The sequence below is a fragment of the Triticum urartu genome, chromosome 7, assembly GCF_003073215.2.
Source record: "Triticum urartu cultivar G1812 chromosome 7, Tu2.1, whole genome shotgun sequence".
In the NCBI taxonomy this organism is placed as follows: Eukaryota; Viridiplantae; Streptophyta; class Magnoliopsida; order Poales; family Poaceae; genus Triticum; species Triticum urartu.
The window spans coordinates 377,682,337-377,696,365 of record NC_053028.1 but is presented as its reverse complement, the minus strand read 5'-3'; positions in this window follow the sequence as shown (position 1 = coordinate 377,696,365).

The following is a 14,029-nucleotide window of genomic DNA, read 5'->3' as shown; positions in this document are numbered from 1 at the left end:
CCTACAAACACCATAAACTAGTTGCAACTCCTGGACAGAGATCAAGGCGATTAATAAGCCGAGAGGGGTCGAGTTACCGAAACCCAATGTGTGATACTAACTATCTTGGATCACAGACACAGAATTCAGTTCCTGAGGACGGTCCCAATGAGACAACCCACCATGTACTCCTACATGGCCTCTCATCGCTACCTTTACCAAATCATGTTCACACACTTAGCTCTCACACTGTAGGACATGTTCACACCATTCCAATTCATCCCAGATGAATCAGAACTGACACAACTCTAAGCATAGCAGGCATAAGAAGCAAGCATGAATGAGTAGGCACATCATGGCTCAAACAACTCCTATCCATTGATAAGGACATTAATACCATTGTTACATCCACAGCCCCTGCTGCTATACATACTGGACCAATTACTAGAGCTCACGCACGCCAATTAAATTATCAGGTACTTTCGTTTCTTCGTAATGATTCTAATGTTCATGAGAATATGATGCTGCCTAAATTGGATACATTTGTTTTGCTTACAAATGAAGGGCCTGGCATGGATAAGAGGGATGAACATTGGAGGAAGACCAAGCTTGGAGATGATAGCATGCGCAAAGGGATCAAGAACAGAGTTACAAGTGATGATATCAGGACTTTGAAGCCACCATAAGGAGTGCATGAAGCCTTGGAGAAAATATACAAGATGTCACTTCATAAATTTTTTCCAGAGGTTATTCTAGGTGCTGTGTCACCTTATTATTGGGTCAGGCCCATGTATTTTCGAAATACTTAAGTATAGGATGTTTTTAGAGTCCGTATGTGTGGGTAAACAAGAATTAGGGTTGGTTTCAGACCCCTCTTCCAAGGGACATGAAATTCCCCCCTCTTCCTCCATATATACAGCCCTTAGGGCATCGTTTATACTTTGGATTTTGTTTAGATTAAAAGTTTGCCATAGCTGCAACTTCGCGTACTTCGTTTGTGTTCAACGACCAGACAAAGACATCACATAACCCCACCTTGATCAATAAAGCTTTCATCTTATATTCGCAATATCCAGATTGCAATCTGAGTTTCTTGCATGTTCATCGTTTGCTTGGAGGAAGTAGACCTTCGTGGCCAGGTTGATCGTGCCCCGGTGTGGTCACTAACCTTTCGGAGTTGGTTTAGCGATTGATAAGGCGCGAGGTCCTTGCACATTCGTAGTCGGATCGTCAAAGTCGACTTCCACCAAAGCGATATCCATCATCTCATCGAAAGACGGGACACCTTTACCTCTATCAAGTGGTATCAGATTTTCAGGTTGCGTGGTGAGATTTTACAGTTTTTCGTAGTTTAGATCGAGTCTGTTCTTCATACCTACATTCCACAAAAAAGCCAAAATTTTTTTAGAGTTAGGTCATCATATCCGAACCAATCTGGGCCTTTGCATAGTCTTTTTAGAGTTTTGCTTTGTTGAATTTGCGGTTGCATTGTCGTGTCGAGTTACTGGTCTTAGCGTCTAGTCCCTTAGAGTTTCGAGTTCTGTTCACTGGTTGTCACGCTGCCGCCGCACCATCATCACCATCATTGCCATATACAACCACCAATCCAAGTCCACATATACCATCGCTGCTGCCATATACAACCACCAATCCGAGTCAACATATACCATCGCCATATACAACCATCAATCCGAGTCCACATATACCATCGCCATATACCACCACCAATCCGAGTCCATATACCATTGCCATATACAACCACCAGTCCGAGTTTCACCAGATTCATCTCCGCCACCAGTCCTGGTCGAGTCCAGTATTTGTTGCTTTGTTTTTGAGTTTCAGATCACGCAATACTTCGAGTCGTGACCAAGTTGGACTCCCCAACTTCGGTGCTACCCACAGTAGAAAAATAGTTCCAAACTCAAAAAAAGAGAAAAAAAGTGCAAAAAAAGCAAAAAGGAAAAAAATCAGAGAGTGCTCCTCCCTTGTTTACGTGCCGTGCCGTGATTTTGTTCGTGTTCTAGGCTTGCATCTATAGTACGGTCTTGCCTAGGACCAGCATAGTACCGTCGTTGAGCGTTTATTCAACTTTGCATCTCTGAATTGATTATTGCTGACCCTTTTTGCTACCATATCATAAGCCTTCCTAGCTCCACATACATCTACGTCATGCGTTTGACTCTCCCTGGCAATCATTCTATCCAAGCTTTTGAGAGTTTTGACTACAACGGTTGCCGATCACCACCTGCTGCTTGGTAAGAACTGGTAAGATATTGAGATTCGCTTGACGGATTTGTGACGCCCCACCACCACCATTTTCTAGTAGTCTGTAGGATCATATTCTTGTGTGTTTCTACAACTGCTAACCATGGCAGGATCACAAGTCGATGAGACTGACTCAGAGAACATGATGAATAAGGAGTTGCATGATAAATTTCAGCAAATGATGAATGAACAGGTGCAAGATGTGCTGATTTTTTTTGAAGAGGCCATGGATAAGATAACTGGCTTTGAGAAGACATTCGAAACAAATCTCGATAACAAATTTAATGAACTTCTTGCGCGTCTTCCACAACCACCACCGGCTGCACCTGCCGCACCTCTGCAGCAGCAGCAGCAGCAGCAGCAACAACAACAACAACAACAACAACAACAACAACAACGACTACCTCCACGTCGCGAAACAGCCCTCCGCTGAGCGAGCCGTGTTCCTCTTGAGCCTGGACAAACTGTTGGTGCTGCTGTTGATACTTCTGTGGCTCCTGCTGCTGATGCGGAGGAGGATGATTATGCAGGAGATTACGAGGATGAGGTTGATCAAAATCAGAACTACGTGCAACCACCAGCACCACAACCACCAGGTCGTCCACATGCAAATAATGGCAACGGTAGGGCTCCCCCTCAGGTACAAGTTCATGACCATCTCCCTAAACTGAAATTGAATATTCCACCATTTGAGGGTAGATATGTTCTTGATATATATCTTACTTGGGAGTTAGAAACTGAATAATGTTTTACATGTTTAGATTATCCCAAGGAGAGACGTGTTGCTGCTGCACTATGTGCTTTCACTAGTTTTGCTTGTGTGTGGTGGTCTGAACATCGTAGATTATATCCGAATAATATTCCAACTACTTGGGCTGCTTTGAGAACTGCTACGCGTACTCGGTGGGTTCCACCATATTATCAACGTGAATTACTTCAAAAATTGCAGCGTTTAAGACAAGGAAAAAATTCTGTAGAGAAATATTATCTGGAATTCCAAACTGGCATGATTAGATGTGGTATTATAGAGGATAATGAAGCTATGCTTGCATGTTTTATGGGTGGATTAAATATAGAGAGATTCCGGCCATTCTAGAGTATAAGGAGTATAATAATATCACTCGTTTATTCCATCTTGCTTGTAAAGCTGAATGTGAAGTGCAGGATCGACAGGCATTGGCATGAACTAACTATTCTACAGGTCGATCTTCATCATGGACACCACAAGCAACCTCTACTTCCACTGCACCAGCACCTCCATTAGTTGCCACCTCCAGCCGTGATACAAGAAAGCAGGCACAACCACCACTATCTGCCAAGAGCACACCCGCCGGGCCTGCACAGAGCTCTTCTTCTTCCATGGTATCAATAGGGCACACAAGTGATATTATTTATCATCGTTGTAAGGGAAGAGGTCATTATGCAAGAGAATGCAAATCTGAGCGTGTGATGATTGCTACTGAGGATGGTGGGTATGAGTCCGATAGTGACTATGCCGAGGAGACTTTGGCCCTTATTACACGTGAAGAACACGGTGGAGATGATTCTGATCATGAGATGCAATACATGGATCCTGAAGATGCTGACAAGTATGAATGTTTAGTTGCTCAACGTGTTTTGAGTGTGCAGGTTACACAAGCTAAGCAAAATTAGAGGCATAATTTGTTCCATACAAAGGTAGTTGTGAAGGAACGTTCTGTTCATGTCATCATAGATGGAGGGAGCTACAACAACTTGGCTAGCATGGAGATGGTGGAGAAGCTATCTCTCACCATAAGACCACATCCACATCCTTACAACATCCAATGGTTCAATAACAACGGCAAGGTTAAGGTAACACGTACGGTTCATCTGCATTTTAGTATCTCTACATATGTTGATTATGTTGATTGTGATGTGGTACCTATGAAATCATGTTCCTTATTACTTGGTAGACCATGGCAATTTGATAAAAAAATTGACACCATGGTAGAAATAATCAGTATACTCTTGTTCATAAGGACAAAAATATTAATTTGCTTATTATGACTCCCGATTCCATTTTGAAAGATGATATTAATAGAGCTAATAAAGCAAAACAGGAGAAACATAAGAGTGAAAGTCAGATTGTGGCAAAAGAATTTGAGCAACAAATGAAGCCTAATAATAAACCATCTAGTGTTGCTTCTGAAATTAAATTGAAAAGTGCATGTTTACTTGCCACCAAATCTTATATTGATGATCTGGATTTCAGCAAATCTATTTGCTATGCTTTTGTGTGCAAAGAGGCATTATTTTCATTCAAGGACGTGCCTTCCTCTTTGCCTCCTGTCGTTACTAACATTTTTCAGGAGTTCGTTGACGTCTTTTCACAAGACGTGCCACTAGGATTACCACCTATTTGAAGGATTGAGCATCAGATTGACTTAATTCCCAGTGCTTCGCTACCCAACCGTACCAATCTAGAGGAGACGAAGGAGATTATGCGTCAAGTCCAGGAGCTGCTCGACAAAGGTTATATTCGCGAATCCCTTAGTCCTTGTGCTCTTCCTATTATTCTAGTGCCGAAAAAGGATGGTACATCATGTATGTGTGTTGATTGTAGATGCATTAATAATATTCCTATTCGTTATCGTCATCCTATTCCTAGGCTAGACGACTTGCTTGATGAATTGAGTGGCTCTACAATATTCTCCAAAGTTGATTTGTGTAGTGGATATCATCAAATTCATATGAAATTGGGAGATGAATGGAAAACAGCATTTAAAACTAAGTTTGGATTATATGAGTGGTTAGTCATGCCTTTTGGGTTAACTAATGCACCTAGTAATTTCATGAGATTAATGAACAAAGTTTTTTATGTGCTTTCATTAGACGATTTGTGGTAGTTTATTTTGATGATATATTGATTTATAGCAAATCTTTGGAGGAACATTTGGAACATTTACCTGCTATTTTTATGGCTCTACATGATGCATGTTTGTTTGGTAACCTTGGGAAGTGCAGCTTTTGCACCAATCGAGTATCTTTTCTTGGCTATGTTGTTACTCCACAGGGAATTGAAGTTGATAAAGCCAAGATTGGAGCTATTGAGAGTTGGCCGCAACCCAAAACGGTCACACAAGTGAGCAGCTTTCTTGGCCTTGCTGGATTCTATAGGCGTTTTCTGAGAGAATTCAGCACCATTGCTGCACCTCTCAATGTGCTTACAAAGAAGGATCTGCCTTTTGTTTGGGATACCGCACAGTAAAAAGCCTTCATGGTATTGAAAGATAACTTGACACATGCTCTTTTACTCCAACTTCCTGATTTTAATAAGACTATTGAGCTTGAATGTGATGCTAGTGGAATTGGATTAGGAGGTGTGTTATTACAAGATGGCAAATCTGTTGCATATTTTTCTGAAAAATTGAGTGGGGCAAGTCTGAATTATTCTACTTATGATAAAGAATTATATGCTCTTGTTCGGACTTTAGAAACATGGCAACATTATTTATGGCCCAGAGAATTTGTTATACATTCTGATCATGAATCATTGAACCATATTAAAAGTCAAGCTAAACTGAATCGTAGGCATGCTAAATGGGTTGAATTCATTGAGACTTTCCCTTATGTCATTAAACACAAGAAGGGTAAAGAAAATGTTATTGCTGATGCTTTGTCTCGTCGCTATACTATGCTTTCACAACTTGACTTGAAAATATTTGGTTTGGAGACCATCAAAGATCAGTATGTGCATGATGCCGATTTTAAAGATGTATTGAAGAATTGTAAAGAAGGAAGAACGTGGAACAAGTTCGTCGTTAATGATGGTTTTGTGTTCCATGCTAACAAGCTATGCATTCTAGTTAGCTCCGTTCGTCTTTTGTTGTTGCAGGAGGCGCATGGAGGAGGATTAATGGGACACTTTGGCGTGAATAAGACGAAGGATATACTTCCTACACATTTCTTTTGGCCACAGATGAGATGCGATGTTGAGCGTTTTGTTGCTCGCTGCAGTACATATCAAAAAGCTTATCACGACTCAATCCTCATGGTTTATATATGCCTTTGCATGTACCTAGTGTTCCTTGGGAGGATATATCTATGCACTTTGTTTTAGGTTTACCTCGAACAAAGAAGGGGAGGGATAGCATATTTGTTGTCGTGGATAGATTTTCGAAAATGGCACACTTTATACCATGTCATAAAAGCGGTGATGCTGTTAATGTTGTTGATTTGATTTTTCGTGAAATTATTTGCTTGGATGGTGTGCCAAATACTATTGTTTCAGATCATGATACTAAATTTCTTAGCCACTTTTGGAGATGTTTATGGGCTAAGTTGGGTACTAAACTGCTTTTTAGTACTACTTGTCACCCCCCGAACTGATGGACAAACTGAAGTAGTCAATAGAACATTGTCTACTATGCTTAGGGCTGTTTTGAAGAATAATAAGAAAATGTGGGAAGAATGCTTGCCTCATATTGAATTTTCTTATAATCGTTCATTGCATTCTACTACTAAGATGTGCCCTTTTTAAATTGTGTATGGCTTCCTACCTCGTGCACCTATTGATTTGTTGCCTCTTCCATCTTCGGAGAAGATTAATTTTGATGCTAAAGAACATGTTGAATTGATTTTAAAATGCATTAGTTAACTAAGGAAAACATTGAGCGTATGACTACTAAATATAAACTTGCTGGAGATAAAGGGTAGAAAACATGTTGTGTTTGCACCTGGAGATCTTGTTTGGTTACATTTGTGTAAGGATAGATTTCCTAATTTGCGTAAATCCAAGCTAATGCCACATGCTGATGGTCCTTTTAAGGTGTTAGAGAAAATAAATGATAATGCATATAAACTTGAGCTGCCTGCAGATTTTGGGGCTAGTCCCACTTTTAGCATTGCAGATTTGAAGCCTTATTTGGGTGAGAAAGATGAGCTTCCGTCGAGGACGACTTCATTTAAAGAAGGGGAGGATGATGAGGACATCAATACCATTGTTACACCCATAGCCCCTGCAGCTATACATACTTGACCAATTACTAGAGCTCGCGCACGCCAATTAAATTATCAGGTACTTTCGTTTCTTGGTAATGATTCTAATGTTCATGAGAATATGATGCTGTCTAAATTGGATACATTTGTTTTGCTTACAAATGAAGAGCCTGGCATGGATAAGAGGGATGAACACTGGAGAAAGACCAAGCGTGGAGATGATGGCATGCACAAGGGGATCAAGAACAGAGTTACAAGTGATGATTTCAGGACTTTGAAGCCACCATAAGGAGTGCATGAAGCCTTGGATGAAATATACAAGATGACACTTCATAAATTTTGTCCAAAGGCTATTCTAGGTGCTGTGTCACCTTATTATTGGGCCAGGCCCATGTATTTTTGAAATACTTAAGTATAGGCTGTTTTTAGAGTCTGTATGTGTGGGGAAACAAGAGTTAGGGTTGGTTTCGGACACCTCCTCCAAGGGCTAAGAAATTCCACCCCCTCTTCCTCCATATAAACAGCCCTTAGGGCATCGTTTAGACTTTGGGTTTTGTTTAGATTAAAAGTTTGCCATAGCTGCAACTTCGCGTACTTCATTTGTGTGCAACTGTGACGCCCGGGTATTTGAGCTACAGTAAACCTCTGTTAATGATGCCACGTCACGATGGTTACTGTTGCTAATCTCGTGTTAGTTCGAAACCGATTCAAATTCAAATTCAAAATCGAGTCAAACGGTAAATTCTTCAAACATTAAAACTAAAATTGTTCAAAATGGGACAAATAAATCCTAAGTCCAAATGGTGGAGGAACCACATTTTAGTAAAAAGATTTAAAGCCCTAAAATGATTTAAACAGTAGCTAAACAACTATTTAAACGACTTTGGTATTTTATAAAATACTAGACTATTTTCATCAGGGTAAAACTTTTTGAAGTAGTGGATTGTTCTGGAACATTATTTTAGGGGCTCTAGATATATTTGTCTAAAATTAAAATTAATGTGTAACTAAAATAAAACAAAAAAAGGAAAAATATGAAAAGGTAAAAAAAAGGAATAAAACAACCCTCCCCACTGGGCCACTCGGCCCAGCTACTAGCTAGGCCAAACCCCAGGCCGGCCCACCCCCTGCCTACTAACCCACTCCCCCCCGAAACCCTAGCGGCCCCTCCCCACTTCCCCCACGATCTCCCCCACTCGCTCTCTCTCCCCCCCCACTCCCCCAATCCCGATCGGATCGGGGCGGCCCCGCCCCCGTTGACTCCTTGCCCCTCCCCTCCCTCGCGCGACGCCCGCCGGAATATGCGGCCACGCCTCACGCCGACCGCTCCGCCGACTGGATCGATCCCGCCGCCGCCGCCTGGGACCACGTCGCCGGACACGCCGCCTCATCCTCGCCCTCGCCGGACCTCCCCGCGCCCACTGCCCCGTACCCTGCCACTCTCCATGTGAGGCCCCCGATCTTCTCCTCCGCCTCGCCGTTCCGCTCGACGCACCGTGCTCGCCCCTGCAAGCCTCGCCCCGCTCGCGACCCGCGCCGCTGCCCCCCCCCCCCCCCCCCCCCCCCGCCCCCCCCCCCCCCCGGCTCAGTCCGCCGCTGGCCCCGCCGTTGCGCGCGTCGCACCCCCCCTGCTCCCCCGTGCCGCCCTCTGCTGGCGCCCTTCGCGGCCGGCTCGCCGTGGCCGCGTCCCGGCTCCCTCCGCCTCCCTACCGTTGCCGGCCCCGCCCAGGCTGCCGTGCCTGCCACTGCCATGCTGCTGGCCCGCCTCCCGCCGGGGCCCCTCAATGGCTGCCGCGCCGCGGTCGTCCGCCGGTGGCACCCGGTGGCCTCGCCCCCGTTTTTCCCCTGTCGGGCTCGCCCCTCCCCCCCACTCGGGCCATCGCCATTCGGTGGAGCCCGCACGCCCGCATAGACCCCAGTGGCCCTATGACAATGGGGCCCCACTCCAAAACGTTTAAAAAAAAGCAAAATAAAAATAATTAAAAATTAATTAATTAATAATTAAAATAGTTAATGAATTAATTAAGTTAATTAATCTTGTTTAATTAAACTAATTAAGTAGATAGTTTAATTAAACCCTAATTAGACTAATCAGTCAATGACGAATGGGACCCACACGTCAGTTGACCAGTCAACGCCTCTGTTGACTGCTGACGTCATGCTGACGTCAGCATGCACTGTTCCGGATAATGTTGAATTTAAATAATTAAATAAATCCTAAAAATGAAATTAAGTCTTTTAAAATTAATATAAAATAAACCGTAGCTCGGATGGAAAAACTTTGTACATGAAAATTGCTCAGAACGACGAGACGAACCCGGATACGCAGCCCGTTTGTCCGCCACGCATCCCTAGCATAGCAAACTCGCAACTTTCCCCCTCCGGCTCCTCTGCCCGAAAACGCGAAACACCGGGGATTCTTTCCCGGATGTTTCCCCCCTTCACCGGTATCACCTCATACCGCGTTAGGGCACCCCTAGCACCGATACTTGTCATGTCATGCATCGCTATGCATCTGTTTGCTTAAATATTTATTGTTTCTTCCCCCTCTTCTCTCGCTAGACACCGAGACCGACGCCGCTGCTACCCAGTACGACTACGGTGTTGACGACCCCTGTCTCTTGCCAGAGCAACCAGGCAAGCCCCCCCCCTTGATCACCAGATATCGCCTACTCTCCTCTATACTTCTTGCATTAGAGTAGTGTAGCATGTTACTGTTTTCGTTATTCCTATCCTGATGCATAGCCTGTCCTTGCTACTACTATTGATACCTTTACCTGCAATCCTACTTTCTTAGTATAGGATGCTAGTATTTCCACCTATGGCCCTACATTCTTGTCCGTCTGCTGTGCTATACTATCGGGCCGTGAGCACTCGGGAGGTGATCACGGGTATATACTATTTACTTTATACATGATACATGTGGTGATTAAAGACGGGTCGGCTCGTAGGAGCACCCGCGAGTGGATCTTTGAGGCGGAGCGACAGGGCAGGTTCCGACCACCTAGGAGAGAGGTGGGCCTGGCCCTGGTCGGCGTTCGCGGATACTTGACACGCTTAACGAGATCTGGGTATTTGATCTGAGTTTGGCCATTTGGTCTATACACACCAACCATCTACGCGGGAGTAGTTATGGGTATCCCGGCGTCGTGGTATCAGCCGAAGCCTTCGTGACGTCAGCGATTGAGTGGCGCGCGCCGGATTGGAACGTAAGCCTGCTCTTGTATTAAGGGGGCTAGTTCTGCTTCCGGCCGCGTTCGCAACGTGCAGGTGTGCTAAGGGCGATGGGCCCAGACCCCTGTGCGCTTAGGTTTAGACTGGCGTGCTGACCTCTCTGTTGTGCCTAGGTGGGGCTACGACGTGTTGATCTTCCGAGGCCGGGCATGACCCAGGAAAGTGTGTCCGGCCAAATGGGATCGAGCGTCTTGGGGTATGTGGTGCACCCCTGCAGGGAAGTTAATCTATTTGAATAGCCGTGATCTTCGGTAACAGGACGACTTGGAGTTGTACCTTGACCTTATGACAACTAGAACCGGATACTTAATAAAACACACCCTTCCAAGTGCCAGATACAACCGGTGATCGCTCTCTCACAGGGTGACGAGGGGAGGATCATCGGTTAGGATTATGCTATACGATGCTACTTGGAGGACTTCAGTCTACTCTCTTCTACATGCTGCAAGACGGAGGCTGCCAGAAGCGTAGTCTTCGGAAGGACTAGCTATCCCCTCTTATTCCGGCTTTCCGCAGTCCGGTCCACATATAATAGCCTTATTCCAGTTGATACCAATGCATACATATGTAGTGTAGCTCCTTGCTTGCGAGTACTTTGGATGAGTACTCACGGTTGCTTTCTCCCCCTTTTCCCCCTTTCCCTTCTTTCTGGTTGTCGCAACCAGATGCTGGCGTCCAGGAGCCAGACGCCACCGTCGACGACGACTCCTACTACACCGGAGGTGCCTACTACTACGTGATGCCCGCTGACGACGACCAGGAGTAGTTAGGAGGATCCCAGGCAGGAGGCCTGCACCTCTTTCGATCTGTATCCTAGTTTGTGCTAGCCTTCTTAAGGCAAACTTGTTTAACTTATGTCTGTACTCAGATATTGTTGCTTCCGCTGACTCGTCTATGATCGAGCTCTTGTATTCGAGCCCTCGAGGCCCCTGGCTTGTAATATGATGCTTGTATGACTTATTTTATTTGTAGAGTTGTGTTGTGATATCTTCTCGTGAGTCCCTGATCTTGATCGTACATGTTTGTGTGTATGATTAGTGTACGATTGAATCGGGGGCGTCACAAGTTGGTATCAGAGCCGACTGCCTGTAGGAATTCCCCTTCCACACTCCTTGGCCGAAGTTGAGTCTAGACATTACAAAAACTTTTACTAACATGGCTGTGTGCCTTACGGGCCCACGTCGCCATCTGGGTGGTATTAGGATCTTTTACTCCTCGATCCTTACTCTGGGACACTGAACTCTCTTCTATTCGGGTTAAATGATTTTACTAAATTTGACTCTAGGTTCTCGTTACTACTTTCTCCCGGAGAACCCCTCACTCCAGATGATTGCTCCGTGCACTAGAAGATTTCGAAGATACTCTCTGATCTTATCCCGAGAACTTGTGCTCATTGCGTTTGCAACCCCCTTCCACTGTCAAACCCTACAGATAACTACATGCACTTGCCATTCTTACCTTAGTCCCCAGATGCTCTTGTTATTATCCCGAAATACTCGTTGTTCCGAGAAACCTTGTGCCTACTGCCTTGCAGTTCCTTGTTACATGAATACCCCTACGGATATTTCCTCGCACTTGCCGAGTATCCGCTCATCCCTAGTTGTTCAGGTGTTTCACAAAGGTCTTCGAAATACCATTCGATCTCCTGAAAATCATCAACAGCCTATTGCTCTCGAAATTCGTACTCGCTTGCATTATGATTGATCCCGTACTTGCTTGCATTATGATCTTATCCGCTCATCCCCAACTTTGAATTAGTCAGTTGTTTCTATAATCAGATCTCCTTGCATTTTCTTCCTCTGGTTGAGTACTGATGCTGACATCAGATCCATTGTGGACCATCGGTTCCTTTGTTGGATTTTATCCGACAGTGTCCTTCATATTGAATAACCTTGTGAGCCTTTCATGGGTATATAATGCCTTTGGTAAATTGTATCGTCTGCTTTTGAACAATGCTCTACTTTTGAGCTGGTGATGTTTACTATTGAAGCTTGCGGAATATGTTTCCCCGATACCCCGATGGGTTGAACCTATGCCTTCCTTATTATGTGTGAACTCGAAAGTCTTCACGAGTCATACTCTTCTGGTATTTTGCTAGATAAATTTCTACACTACAGCTTCATCAAAAGCGAGAAGTAAAATGAAACGTTATGCATTAAAGAAGTGGGAGTCGACCTTGAACTTTGTGTTCATGCCCATGGACACGATGTGGATCGTATCATTAAAGCTTCTCTTCAATGAAATACTCCTTGGTATAAGTTTATCTTATATCTGGGATCTGGCATTTTGCAATTGTGGTTCCGACCATGTTCTCCTTTAAATACCATTTCCTGTGCAAGTTTAAGCACTTGTCTTCTATAGAGCAATACCCCAGTCCAACCTCTACTTTGATCTGTCGTCGAGTATTACCCCCTGGTATCTCGAGGTTATCATGGTACTGCATAACTTCTTATGAGTTATTCATCAAGTGCTACCTTCCCACTGACTCCAATTCTTCACGGACTCTGAGTTATTAAACACACAACGACACCGTTAACTGAACCGAGTCCGCACTATGGTTCAACAACTCTTCAGTAAGCTTCTATAAGTACGAGTTTGTACCCGATCATGCCATTCCTAGCCTGTTTGGCTATATCATTGTCTTGATGATTTTAAACTGTGCTACCTGGTCCCTATTCCGGAGCACAACTTTCGACGATGAGCTAAGCTCATGCCGACCTCCCTCGTCATACCATTTCTCCTTGACCAACAAACTTGATTTCGAGTGTGTGTCGTACCCATGGTTTCATAACCTTTTTGCTTCATCATTCCTTTGACTTGATGTCGTCGACAATTGATTACATCTTCATAAATTCTCTCGACAAATTGTCGTGATCATCATCAACATTTTGGCTCCTTCCAGGATATCAATTGAGTTCATGATGAGAAATACCATCCTTGCCCTTGATGATTTGAGTTATCATCGACCACTTTATTGCCTTCCTTTCAACACAAACTTGTTCGTGTTTTGTGTTATACCTTGAGCTCCCTGCTATCCAGCATTTGTTCTTCTTTAGCTTGGAGTATTACCATCTTTTAATATCAAGGATGTTGTGAGGATTGCTCCTCCTCTTAAGAATTCTTGGTATAGTGATACTTCTCATCATCACCATTCTTTCTTGGTCCTCGCGTTGATTCCAACCGGGGTACCAACAAGTGAACGGTGCTGTTTGGATTCTTCCCTTCTAGCAACCCTATTGCTTGGAAGTTAATGGTCGGCCATTCATTCTTAGACTATTGGTTACTGAATCACCATTCTGACATTGGTCGTGCAACCCTACCCATATTTCGGGCGCACCTTTCAACCAATGTTTAATTGTGTATGTTTTCCTCGAGCATACATCATTATATCTTTTGTTCTGACAAATGTTATATCCTTGTTCACATACTTGTGGAAATACATCTTTTTGGGAACCTCGATGAATTGTCGCTGAGTTCATCAACTACCACCTTATCCCTTCATTGGTTGAATGATGAGCTCCTATTTCGGAACTCGCTTCCATAGTAGATTTCCCGAGAATCTTACAATGTCGTCTCGTCAATTCATTTTGCA